This window comes from Capra hircus, chromosome 1 (genome assembly GCF_001704415.2).
Source record: "Capra hircus breed San Clemente chromosome 1, ASM170441v1, whole genome shotgun sequence".
Lineage (NCBI taxonomy): Eukaryota > Metazoa > Chordata > Mammalia > Artiodactyla > Bovidae > Capra > Capra hircus.
Genome location: NC_030808.1, coordinates 110,378,782 through 110,393,477, shown reverse-complemented (window position 1 = coordinate 110,393,477; position 14,696 = coordinate 110,378,782).

The window sequence follows — 14,696 nt, the reverse complement described above, 5'->3', positions numbered from 1 at the left end:
ATTCCCTTCTCCAGGGGATCTTCCCAATCCAAGAATTGAACCCAGGTCTCCTGCATTGCAGGCAGATTCTTATCCTGTTTGAGCCACCAGGGAAACTATGCAATGCCATGCATGTCCGTATATCAATGTTCCATAACTATTTTAGATTTTTAACAAGTCTTGGTATCTTATATGAAAAATCTCCCACTGATCTTTATGAGTAATTTGGCTATTCTTGGCCCTTTTCTTTTCTATATACATTTTAGAATCAATTTGTCAATTTTTAAGAAATTTTCTATTTAGATTTTTACTACAATTGCATTACATTTATTCAATCTCTACCACTCCAGTCTAGCTTTAATCTCTAGGACTCCACTAAAACTGATCTTGTCAAAATCTCCAGAAGTCCCCACATTGCCAAATCAAATGGATTTGTCTTCACTCTCACTTTACTAGACCTATTAATTGCATTCATAAGAACTGTCTCCTTTTTGACTCATTTTGTGCTCTGGACTTCAGAAACATCACATTGTCCTGGTTTTCTTCCTAAACCATTGAACTAGTCTCAGTTTTTATAGCTGGCTCTTTCTCCTCTGCCTGAAATCTGAAAGTTGGACTGTTGCCGGGGTCTAATTTTCTATTCTCTCTTCTTCATTTTCTTCTGGTTCCATGGCTTTAAATGTTACTATCTGTTGATGTCTCCCAGATATGTAATTTACCTAAGCTTCAGACTTGTGTATCCAATTGCGGACATTTCCAGTTGAAATCCAAATAGGCATTACAAACTAAATATGTTTCTTTCTCAGTCTAAGTAGATACTCCCATCATATACCCAATTGCTTAACCCCCAAAACTGAGATCTCAATCATTCTAGATTCTCCCTTTCCCTCATTCTCTGCATCTAATCCATTGGGAAGTTAGTAGGTGCTACTTCCATCTAGTCCATTTCCACTGCCATCATTTGAGTCTAAGTCACCATCCTCTCTTGGTTTGACTACTGTGATTGGAAGGACTACTAATGGGTCTGTCTTGTGCTCTTGCCTCACCATAATTCACTCTCCACTAAACAACCAGAGTAGCCTAAGAGTAACGACAGGATATGTGCTACCTCTGGTTAAAATCTTCCAAAGGCTTCTTGTTGCACTTAGAATAAAATATTAAGCTCCTCACCATGGCCTACAGGCCCTACTAAGCTGACTCCTGCCTATCTCCTGGGCCTCTGCTGACAAATCCCATTCCCGCTGGCCACCTTTTGCTTCCTCGAATATGTTAAGCTGGCTCCCATGCTAGGGCTTTTGCATCCGTTCCTCCAGATGCCTTCAGCTCGTTTGGATGGCTTATATTAATACCTCCTTTAACATTCTTCTATCAGTTCAAATATCCTCAGAGGGGACTTCCCTGAACCCAAAAGGTCTGGAATTATGTTGTTTATTTATTGATTTACTTATTTATTCCCAACTAGAATTAAGTTCTTTGAGGACTGGGGCCTTAGGCTGTCTTGTTCATAACCATATCCCAGCACCTGGAACAGTGCTGGGCACAATAGGAAATGTTCAACAGATATTTACTGAATGGATAAAAACTTCTCCCAGTGGATAAGGAAAGAGGACAGATGACTGAGGCTTACTAAGCATCTTACTTTTTTTCCCCAACCACTTGGTATAGAAAGAAACAAAGCAAAATAAACACAACTGATGTGTTAGGTAATAAGTGTTAATGGTATTTCCTTCCTTCTAATATTGTTGTTATGCTATTTGGGTAATAAATTCAAATTAGTAGAGCAAATTAACTTCTTTGAATTTACATATTCTCGTAATGAAATGGATAATAGTCAGCTTAGGAAAGCAATTTATATTTATGACTTTGGAAGAAGAAGTGAAACCTGTAAGAAGGTGTTCAGCTTTACTGACAATCCAACTTATGTCCCAAATACTGAGCCTAATATTTGTTTCAAAATCTTAAATAGTACCTTATTGCTAAGAATGTAACTCCTATTTTTCATGTCTAGTCTATTTTAGAGAAGGAGAGGTTTTAAACAACTCTCAATATATTATTTTTCTCTTAGCTTTAATTATTGTCTCAGTAAAATTTGAGTCAGATGTATAACTGGAAGTGTACTATGACTAACATAATATTTTGTTTAATAGATAGACTATGGAATAGTCAGGAAATGATAACAAACAGGTACTTGTATTTTTTTACTTATTTAACAAATTCATACATAAAGCTTAGTATGTGCCCGGCACTGTTCTAAGGATTTTGAAATATGTACATGTTTAATTCAGTTCTTATAAAAACCCTACAATCAGGTACTATTAACATCCTCATGTTATATGTGGAAACTGATATATAGAGAGGTTAAGTAGCATTCCCAAGGCTCACAGAAGTAGTAGGAAATGCAAAAGCTGGGATTAAAATCCAGGCTATTCTTGGTACTGTGTATTTACTACAACTCAGTGTAATAGTGATTGAGAGTTGGTTAAGTAAATAAAAATATGTTTTCTTTGTCCAGCTGAAATAATTTTGTGTTGAATATCTGCTTGTTCTAAATAAAAGAAGAGCTAGTAAGACAGGCAGACTGCTTAAGTTTCATTTACCACACATGGCATTCTGAAAGAAATCACTATTGTTTCTATGGTTAGGGTCACTACAGAGTACACTGTGACTTGTGCAGTGTACAGCTCCAGAGGGCACTACCCACATAGGTTCTATGTGAGTGGCACCCTTTAGCCTTGTTCAAGGTACAACCATCCATGGTGGAACTGCCAGTGGTCTAAAGACTTATTGGCAAACTCAGAGTATGACTTCCAAGCAGGAGACCCTTCTCTCTACATAATCCAGTTTTAGTTTTATATTCATCAAAATTTATTACTGATACAGTATATTAAAATGCCACTCTGTGTACTGGATAATTGTCATGTCCCTTCCATTTTCAACTTACCAGAAATAAAGACACACTTAAGCGTCTCCATATATGGTACACTATAGAAACCCTTTTCTTTTTTTTCTCTATGAAATGTTAGGATTTTAAATGCCTTTCCTAAATTTTGGAAATAGTAACAAATCTAAGCCAAGATTTCTTGAAATGCCAAGTCCATTTCATAGTCCATTTGCCTTTAGATACTTCTGATAACATCTTATTAAATCCTTAGTTTAGTCAACTGGCAATCATCTGGTTGGGTACTCTTGGCCCACTGAACTTAATTCTAAAAAGTGGGCATTGTTATTGCCAGAATGGGCAGAGCTGGAGGAGTTATGGGTACATGGGGTCTGAGTGGTTGTCTGGCCTAATTTTTCCTGAGATGAAGAACCTGAGGCCTGGAAAGTTGATAGTAGTCCAAATGTACACAGCTGCGTGGTGGCAGGAATAAGACTTGAATCTGAGATTCTAAACTCTTACTTTTTGGACTTTTTCTGTTACACTCACTATATTGTATACCCTGTAGAAAACACGGACATTATTTTGTATAAATACTTCAAACCACTATGTTCCAACTTTGCTATTTGCCCTTGTCCACATTCACTGGTACAATCAGTACAGTTCTTTGAGCATTAAATGTGATCCATTCCATCATTAAGAAAGGAAAAATCCATTACTAGTTCAGAAATATAGACTGGTGGTTTACTGGCCAGGTGTCAGGGCTCCACCATCAATTGTGTGAATTAATTAAGTGGGCAGTTAACTTCTATGGGCTTCTTCCAACTATGGAGAGAGGGCTGGAAAAGCGGCCTGCCATGTACTTTCCAGCTCCTATACTTTGTGTTCCTTTGAACTACCATTGTGATTCCCAACTATCTTGTTCTTAAGGTGCATTTGAAATATATAACACTCTCTTTAGGTCTTAATTAAATGAGATCATGTTTTTTTAGTAGCCTAGTATTTTCCTACTTTATTTTTCACATGTCGCTTAGCACCTTACACTTACTTAGTACTTTACACTGTGTATACAGTGACCTGTCATTCTGTTGTGCCTAGTCTAGTCTTTGTTTTTGTTTTGGTTGGGAAAGAATTTTTGCTAAAAGGAGATGAGGAGGAAATCTCCCAGGTGGAGTCTTTAGCATGGCAGGGACCTGCCAAGGGTTGCCATGCTCAGGAGCACAAGATTAGTTAAACCAGGGGTTGTTGCCTGGTCCACAGGGAACTCATGAGGGGGCCTAGTTTGAGAACTTAGCCCAAAGTAAATGCTCAGAACTAGACAATAACCAATGGACCCAAACATATCCTCTCTTGGAGTCTTTGAATGGAGACAAAAAGTAGGTTACAGGCAGGAGAGAACAACAGAGATCCAGAGGGATGTGATTCAAAGTCTCAAAACAAGCATTGAGGTAGTAGAAATCATGAAGTGGGGAAACTGAGTCAGAAAGAAAGATAAATAAATGAAGATAGACAGTAGCTGAGTCACTACAGTGGACTCACTAGAGCAAGGATAAATAAGCCTGAGGCAATGATCAGATGACCAGAGTTCTTGTATCATGAGGGTGTCAGAAGCTCTTGCTGCACACTGTACTACATTCTGGTTCTCTGTGAGACCTGGCCAGCTAAAAGTTGCTTTTTTATAACTCCATAATGCCCCATTTATTGTTCTAGTAATTTCCATCTCCTGAAGTATCCCAAGTAGGCCTCTGCATCTTGCTACTTGAAAAAACCTGAATAACATGGTATCTTTGTCAAATCCACGTCCCAGGCTCTTGGAGTGCCTGCAGGCTGCTTTGTGCCGTCATGCAGGCAGCTCTTTGGAGAGTCTGCTGAATCAAGCTTTGAGATGTATGGAACTACTTTGGGAGTGATCAAGTCCAAGTTAGCTGGTGAAAGAGTAGTTCTGTATAAGGATCAAGGTGTGTTTAAAGTTATCTGATAAGTCATGGGGTGGAGCAGAGCGGAGACTTGTGAGTAGAGGAAGGAAGACTGGTTTATGTAGCAAGATTACCAGGAAGGGCCCCTACCCCAAATATTCTGCCTCCAATTTGCCACACTGCCTGAAATTTCACTGAGAGATTAACTCCTTCTGATGGAAGTCAAAATCTCTCCAAATACCTACTTATAAAGTACTTTATAAAGTTCAGAGATAGGATTAACACTTAAAGTTATTACCAGCCTTTCACATCTCAGTGAGCATTCATTCAGCAAACCCATTCCTTGCAGTTTATTCTCTTAAGGGGCTGAAGAAATTGGAGTTCTGATGGTGTCAGGTCATGGGAAGTAGAGAGGGGACACTTTCAGAGCCTGATACACTACTGAAGGAAATTATACCAGACAAAATAAACTCTGGCTAATGTTGGTAAAGGGAAAACTGGAAGAAACAGCAGGAATGAAGCCAGTTGTCAATACCTCCAAGCCTCACTCTAGAGGACCTCAAATACTAAATATAATGCAAAAAGGATAGCTTTCAAGGTTGATATATGCTTGAGAAGATCCGAGCTCTATGCCCATTCTCTACTGCTTGCTTAGTATACATATAGCTTAGAGTCTCTGGACCTCAGTTTCCCAATCCATAAAATGGGACATATCAAAAATCTATAATTCTTCAGAGAGAGGTGGTCAGGAGCAACTAAGAGGATGGAGGTCAAATGACTTTGAAATTGTAAACAGCATATGTTGCTAAGTAGTTCAATCCAAGGGCTGATGGAGAGGGTCTTACCCTCAGGGTAGACCCTTCCTGCTACTAAACCCCACCCCTGCCTGGGCCCAGGAAGATACATAGATTGACTTGTCTCCCACCCACATTACTATGGTGGTTACTCATCACTGTGAAACATGGTTTTGCCTCATCCTGTTCTCAATAGCAATCGCTCTTTTCCTTACTCACCTTGGCCTTTTATATTTAGTTATAAAACTAACCTCCAAAGTAACCCATTAGATTTTCTCTTTATCCTCTTCCCTTTCTTTTATAAGTGTGTTCTAACAGATAGGTATGGGACTTACGAAACAACCACAGAAACCTTGAATCAAGCTAATATAAACAACATGGGAAGTTAATGGTTTATATTGTTAAATGGTGTAGAGACAGAGCTTCAGGCCAAGCTTGATCCAGCAGTAAAATGGTGACATCTGGGGCCTAGTTTAATTCAGTTTCTCTATTCTGCCCTCCATAGTATTTGCTTTATTTCAAGGCTGATCCCCATTATGACTCTAATATGAGTGCCAATTACTTCAGTGTTCTGGTTTACCAGGAAAAACAGAATGACTTTTTTCCCCAGAAAATGCCTCAAGATTCACTTTGATTGGATGAGCTTAGATTACATGCCCTCTTTGAATAAATCTTTGTGGCTGGGGGAGAGAATGCATTGAATAGTTTAACTTGACTCACATTCTCTATTCCTGGGACTGGAAGATTAAGTTTTTCCAGAGCCTCATGAATCCCCAGATATTTTCTGGGCTGCTAAGGAAGTAAATAGGGAGAAGTGGACCTGAGGAGGCCACTAACCAAAGACCACTGTAACAGGTTGGAAAGAGATACTAACCCTATGTGAAAAGCTGCAGTGACCAGATGCTTAAAGCTTTTCCATTTGAAAATTAGAACACATGCTGTTTAAACCAAATTTGATGTGTCTAATGTGATACAAATTGACTTTCATCAGTAGGCATGAAGAACAATAATTAACCTTTGAATTTTGTGATTTTTGTAAAGCACTGAATTCTATACTTCAGTGCTCTCATGAGGGAAGCTTTTTTGTTTATGCATTTTAGCCATTTCTAACATTCTCTAAATTGAAACAGAGATTTTTTTTTTCCCTTCTAGTGTAAAATCGAATAAGCAACAGCACACTGTAGGAAGTCAGTCTAGCCACAGCAAATCTGTACTTGTTTTTGTGAGAGAGGATGGGAAGAATGAATATTTGCCCTGTGGCATCAATTTCCTGTTTAATGTTCTCCAAGAGGCATTTGGAAAATGCCCAGCAACACAGATGTACGTAAATACCATACATAACTTGTTTTCATGAGTGGAAAGAGAAGTCTGTAAAATTATGACAAGGCTGATTTACCCTCACCGCCTGGTAGTTGGTGAGTCACTGTACCTTTTACTTAATAATTTGAAAGATGGATCATTCCAGAGTGTGGTATTGGAAGGACAGGCAGTATAGGAATAGCTTTGGCTTCTTAGCCCAAGTTCTTATTCATTCAGGGCCACTTAACATTCTGAAGTTTGCATCGGCTTGTTCCTGCTGGAGGTTGCCTTCAGACTGCCTATAAGAAAAAAAAAAAAAAAAAAAAAAATATATATATATATATAAAATGACAGTTTTCTAAAAAACAAACAAAATAACCTGTCCCAAACAGGAACCCATCTGTAAGGTCTGCAGTCACGAATCTGTTTTCAAACCACAGAAAAACATATGCACATACCACAGCGTATCTCTCAAGGTGTGGGCAGATGTGTTCTCAGTTCTGTAGTGACAAATTGCCCCAGACCGCTTACACACCATTTCTGAACAACTTATTTGAAAGGTCATGGCTTGGTTGTAAAAGTCTTATTTTTGTTTAAACAACTAACCTCTAGGGCTGCTACATAATTTAAGGACTTGACATAGAAAGGAAGATTCAGACATGAAGAATCCATCTTCTAACTTATCCTTTTGACTCATTTTCTCACATAAGGCAAGGTGAGAAATAATATTTATGATCTATTTAGCATCTACATAGTCGGGTGCTTAGGAAGACAATGAAAGGAATGCCTTTATGTATCTCTATGTTAACTCTTCTTATATCCTATGGTTTGTTCAAACCTCCACATCTTAGAAGTGAGGAAACTAGGACTTACAGAAAATAACGTATAGCCCAAGATCACCTGAATAACTAGTGGAGTCAGTAGTCAAGACCAGATCTGTCTGGCACTGAAGCCCATACTCTATTCTCAAATTTAGAAATTATTAATTTAGGATTCATGGATGGGCTTCAGAAGATTCACAAGAACCTAAAATTAAATTTATACATAAATATATATATATTTTTTCCTCTGCAGAAAGCATCTAAAACTTTCCTCAGATTTATCAGCTGTATTTTCAGAGCCTGTCGTAGTCTTAAAAACAGTATGCATGTGATTTAAATATTTGTTCAATGAACAATATGGGTGCATGACACAAAAAAAGTATTAGTATCACTGCTTGACCAATTATTTGATCTACAGTTTAACAGATTTAAATTTCCCTTGTAGCTCAGTTGGTAAAGAATCTGCTTGCAGTGCAGGAGACCCGGGTTCAATCCCTGGGTTGGGAAGTTCCCCTGGAGAAGGAAATGGCAACCCACTCCAGTATCCTTGGCCTGGAAAATCTCATGGACAGAGGAGCCTGGTGGGCTGCAGTCCATGGGGTCACAAAGAATCGGGCACGACTGAGCGACTCACACATACACTGGCTGTTTGGATACCTAAATTTAGTTGATAATCCATTGGAAACTATTTGATATTTCTATAAAGAGATTAAACATTTTTAGAAGCTATTGTCTAAGGAGATGTTTTTTTCTTAAATAGAGCTGGCTAATGCAAAGGACTGGAAACTATTTAGACCACTGTAGAATAGAAATATAATCTGAGCCAAAAAGGCAAGCCACATTTGTAATTTTTAACTTTCTTAGCCACAGTCAAAAATAGTTAAAAAAAAGAAAAAGGTAAAGTTAATTTTAATCATGCTTTAAGTCAATACATCCAAATTACTTTCATTTCAACCTGAAAGCAACGTGAAAAATTATTAATAAGATATTTTCCTTTTTTTCATACTAAGTCTTGGAGAGCCAGTGTGTACACTTCAGACTGGCTTCATTTTTCATGCTCAGTGGCCACATAGGCTCCTGGCTGCTGTATTTGAGTGGTGCACATGAAGACCCAGGTGGTTGAAAAAAGCAGGCATTGTTGATGAAGCATGGAGGAAGGTAGGAAGAGAATGTGGCAGGTTTGGACATGTGGAAAGACACTTCCATAATCCAAGATACAGCAACGTTAGGTTAGGTTGCCAGCTCATGTTGCCCAAATTGTAGCTTTGTAGGTGATTACTAAGACAGGTTCTAGAAAACAGAACAGTGCAAAATCCATCATTTCAACAGAAGTCTTTTCCTAGTCCTGCAGTCACCTTTTTTCTTGGTAACAACATGTAGATCCAGGGTACACATTTAGGGAAGATGTGATGCAGAGTGACTCAAATTATGCCTAGTAATTATAATAATAATTTTGTTCTTTTGACCACACCTAGAACAAAGGGTCTGTGAGTTTCACAGTACAGAGCTTAGGTTGTCTCCACGGGCCAAGAGGTGCATTCCTCCCTTTGACAGACCCAGGAAGGAGGCTGTGGAGCCCTGAGGTCACAGACTGCAAGAACAGACAGAGCCATAAAAAAGCCCAGGAAATTTTGTTCTGCACCCTACCCAAGCTTCATCCGTGTTCTTTTATGTGCTGTTTTGAGGCTGTCCTAAGGCTTTTCCACAGGGTGTGGTCTTAGTCTACTCTTCTATCTGCCTCTCCTAAGGCTGAGATTGAGCTCATTGAAATACCTTTTGCTCCTAGGTGGGCAGCTTGTGATCTCTAAACACATCCAGAAATTCTTTGTTGATATAAAGTAACTTTTAGAGCTACATTTCTTCTTCTAAATTGTTTAGTTACTCAACATGACAAGTACAATATTGTCTTCTTCCATAAAATATGTAGAATCCATTTAGGAGCTTACAGTCTTGTTAGCATAGGTACCATACCTAGAATTCCCAAGAACTGAGACATTACCTGAATCCATGCTATCCCTGGCATTATGGTTTTTTGTGGCTTTTTGTTTGTTTTGGGGATTTTTGACAGCTGGGCTGGTAGGATTTTAGTTCCCCAACCAAGATCAAACCTGGGCCTATGGCAGTGAAAACACCAGTACTGGACCACCAGGGAATTCCCTCCCTGGCCTTCTGTCAAAAGCATTTGTTTCAGGCAAGTGGTGAAAGATAGTTTAAATTTTAAAGGAAAAAAATACAACCAAACATATGAAGACATATGCCACTTGAGGAATAGAGATACTGTTTACTTGGGAACTTTCAATTTTAATATCATATGCTCCTGATAAACCATGAAACTTTGGTAAGTTCCACTTATCAGAACGGAATGAAATCCTACGTCCATACAAATATTTGTTGGGTGAAATGCAGATGTGGTTGAACAAACTCTTTCCACCACCACTTGTCACCACTTGCCACCAATACCATCACTACCACCAGCACCATCACTACGGTTACCACCACCACCACCATACCTCTCCTTCCGCTAACCTGCTTCAAGTGACTGGGGAAAAAGATCCTAGGGAAAGAATGCTTCATGGGGAGTCACCTCTGCACTCAGGGCCATGTGCTCCCTCAAGTTACTGGGTCAGGGAGTGATATTAATTGGAAAGCACAACATTTCTAAACCAAGCCAAACACCAACTTCTTCCTCTATAACCATGGAAAGTCATGTGCTGAAGTAGACATTGACTAGAGTAATAGAAGGGTCTAAGAAAGCAATTGACTAGGAGGGTAAAAATACATGTCAGAGATGACTGTGGTTGAAAACCCTGGGGGAGTAAAGAGACAGGAAGTTCTGAGGACTCAATTCATAATGGAGAGTGTCTGAGTGTGGAGGAGGGGGTGGATAGGGGATGATGCATATTCCCTGCGATGGGTATAGCCTCAAAATACTGAGGCTGCTTCTACAAAGTGTTTATGAAAACCAGTCTCAGAACTGCAGTCGCTACTCACCAGTGACCATTGATGCTGTGCTGGTTAATTTCTAAGTTTGTTTTTATAGCAAAATAGTGCCTTGTTAACCTAGTTTACAAGCAGAAGCCAAAGGAAGATGCTCTTCAACACACATGATCTATTTCTTAATTTTCTGAGCCTTAGTGGCTTTACCTGCAAAACGGGAATGCATGCATGTGTGCTAAGTCTCTTCAGTCATGTTCGATTCTTTGCGACCTTAGGGACTGTAGCCCTCCAGGCTCCTCTGTCCATGGAATTCTCCAGGAAAGAATACTTGAGCGTTCCTCCTCCAGGGGATCTTCCTGACTCAGGGATCGAATTTGTGTCTCCTGTGTCTCCTGCATTGGCAGGAGAGTTCTTTACCATGAGCACTACCTGGGAAGTCCAAAATGGGAATGAAGGTGAAGTCACTCAGTCGTGTCCGACTCTTGGCGACCCCGTGGACTGTAGCCAACCAGGCTCCTCCGTCCAGGGGATTCTCCAGGCAAGAATACTGGAGTGGGTTGCCATTTCCTTCTCCAGAGGATCTTCCCGACCCAGGGATCAAACCCAGGTCTCCCACATTGGAGGCAGATGCTTTAACCTCTGAGCCACCAGGGAAGCCCTAAAATGGGAATAATGCAGGATAAATTAGAAAATGCATAATTTATTACACAGGATCTTCAACACATATTAAGAATGATCGTGATAACATGGACCTTATTTACTGAGAGAATGCTTGCTTTATCTCTATTATCTTTATCTCGAAACATCCTCGGAAATAGATACTATCACCCCCATTTTATAAACAAGACTCAACAAGGTTAAAATCACACAGATGCAAAACATTTCTTCTACTCTACTTTTCACTGTTGGGTGCAACTAGATTTCTTTAATATGTAAACTGTGTAATTTGCAATGGTTTAGATATCAGTGAAAGATGAAAATTATCCAAACCCCAATACAAATACATACAGAAAAACTCACCAATTTGGACCAACTAGGCCATTTTGAAGGAAATGCAGCTTTATTACTTTCAAGTACATACAGTAACCAGAAAAATGACTAACAAGTACTGGCAGTTAAGACCTAGATTTGGTAAATAGATAAAAATAATTAGCATATCCAAGAAGGTCTGGTCTTGCCTATACTTGGAATAGAATGCTTTATAAATAAAAGAAATCTCAAGTGCTGGAAGACAAATTACTTTCTTTGGTAAGTAAATGCTTCCTTTCAAATATTATTTATATTATTCATCTACTTATTAAGCCACATTTTCATAGATAGTATAAAAGTACACACCAACTCAGTCCCTGTACACATGATAGAGGTTAAAATAGTCCAAATTAACTGTTGACATTTTTAATTAGCATTTTTGTCTTTTAATTCTTTAGAATATAATGTTCCAAATAAATGTAAATTTCTAAAATATTTTCCAAATATTACAATTATTCAAACTTCATAAAAAAGACTTATTCTGGTATTAATGGGAATGGCTCAGTATCAACTATGTCTTTTGTTACTGTAGACATTTTTGAGCAATGCAGTCTTTTCTCAAATGAAATATTTAAGTCATTTATGAGTACTCTTTATATTAATAGTAGGAAATAGAAAAAATTGAGAAGAAAGTGTTCAGAATATAGTCTTTGACAACCCTGGCACCAAATCTGCCCTCAGTAATAGATTCAACACTTCTATTTACTTCAGTGTACCATATACGGCCCAACCTGGGTGTGGACTCTAATATCTATTGCTGTTAATCCATGGAAAATATTTTAGTGTGATGTGTTTCCCTTAAAAGTTAATGGATTTTTGCAGAAAGAATACGGGGATTTATTAAATATGGTGGTCTTGAACTACGCCAAATATTTTGTGGTTTTGTGGGAATACAGCAAAGGTAATAATTGGTATTATTACAAATGAGGGTCTCAGCAAGTCCCAGCTGTTGAACACATGATTGTTACTTGGGAGGGCAAATAGCAATATTTTTTCATCTCTTGAGTACCATCTGCTCTTGATGCACCCGCAGAACTACAATGAACTGTTAGTGGGAGTTACATACAGACAAAGGAGACTGAGAGACATTTCCTTCCTCCTGCCTACGTGAAACTTCATGTCTGGTTGATATCTGCCCAGAGTTAAATTTTCCATATCATATAAACTCTGTGTTAGTATTTTAATTGCATTTGATATGATGTCTTTCTTTATAAAAGCCAAACAAACATTTGTAATAAAGTTTTTATTAGGTGGTATTTGGTTTTTACAGCATATTTGTATATATAACTAAATTTAACATTCAACAAACAACTTTTAAGCATCTGCTTTATCCGAGCACTATACTCTGCATAAGCAAAGAAAAAGAACCAGGCACTATCCTTCAAGAACTTCAAGTCTTGGTAGAGAGATAAGATATATTTATCTAGAATTCTCACACACTAGTAAAGTAATGCTCAAAATTCTCCAAGCCAGGCTTCAGCAATACATGAACCGTGAAGTTCCAGATGTTCAAGCTGGTTTTAGAAAAGGCAGAGGAACCAGAGATCAAATTGCCAACCAAAGGTCGCACAGAATTGGACACAACTGAAGCGACTTAGCAGCAGCAGCAGCAGCTGGATCATTGAAAAAGCAAGAGCGTTCCAAAAAAACATCTACTTCTGCTTTATTGACTATGCCAAAGCCTTTGACTGTGTGAATCACAATAAACTGTGGAAGATTCTGAAACAGATGGGAATACCAGACCACCTGACTGGCCTCCTGAGAAACCTATATGCAGGTCAGGAAGCAACAGTTAGAACTGGACATGAAACAACAGACTGGTTCCAAATAGGAAAAGGAGTCCGTCAAGGCTGTATATTGTCACCCTGCTTATTTAACTTCTATGCAGAGTACATCATGAGAAACACTGGGCTGGAGGAAGCACAAGCTGGAATCAAGATTGCCGGGAGAAATATCAATAACCTCAGATATGCAGATGACACCACCCTGATGGCAGAAAGTGAAGAGGAACTAAAAAGCCTCTTGATGAAAGTGAAAGAGGAGAGCGAAAAAGTTGGCTTAAAGCTCAACATTCAGAAAACAAAGATCATGTCATCTGGTCCCATCACTTCATGGAAAATAGATGGGGAAACAGTGGAAACAGTGTCAGACTTTATTTTTTGGGGGCTCCAAAATCACTGCAGATGGTGACTGCAGCCATGAAATTAAAAGACGCTTACTCCTTGGAAGAAAAGTTATGGCTAACCTAGATAGCATATTCAAAAGCAGAGACATTACTTTGCCAACAAAGGTCCGTCTAGTCAAGGCTATGGTTTTTCCTGTGGTCATGTATGGATGTGAGAGTTGGACTGTGAGGAAAGCTGAGTGCTGAAGAATTGATTCTTTTGAACTGTGGTGTTGGAGAAGACTCTTGAGAGTCCTTTGGACTGCAAGGAGATCCAACCAGTCCATCCTAAAGGAGATCAGTCCTGGGTGTTCATTGGAAGGACTGATGCTAAAGCTGGAACTCCAGTACTTTGGCCACCTCATGTGAAGAGTTGACTCATTTGAAAAGACCCTGATGCTGGGAGAGATTGGGGGCAGGAGGAGAAGGGGACGACAGAGAATGAGATGGCTGGATGGCATCACCGACTCAATGGACATGAGTTTGAGTGAACTCCGGGAGTTGGTGATGGACAGGGAGGCCTGGCGTGCTGAGATTCATGGGATCGCAAAGAGTCGGACATGACTGAGCGACTGAACTGAACTGAACTGATAGATGTATAGAGTTAGAAGGGACCTCAGAGTTGATACAATCTTGAGGTAATATATTCACACTCTTAACAGACAGTTAGCATAAACAAGTGAAGTATCAGGCAACTAGGGCACCATGTCACATCAGAGAGTTCCTGCCCTGTGTTAAGGAATAGTCACTTTCCTTCTCAGGGAATTTGTTCCCATGTAGAAATGTAGGCTTCTTATTGCCCCATCTGTTGATTTCTTTTTCTTCTTTTTTTTCCAGAGAGGGTAGAATTCCAAGTTCTCCAAAAATTTCCCAATTTTT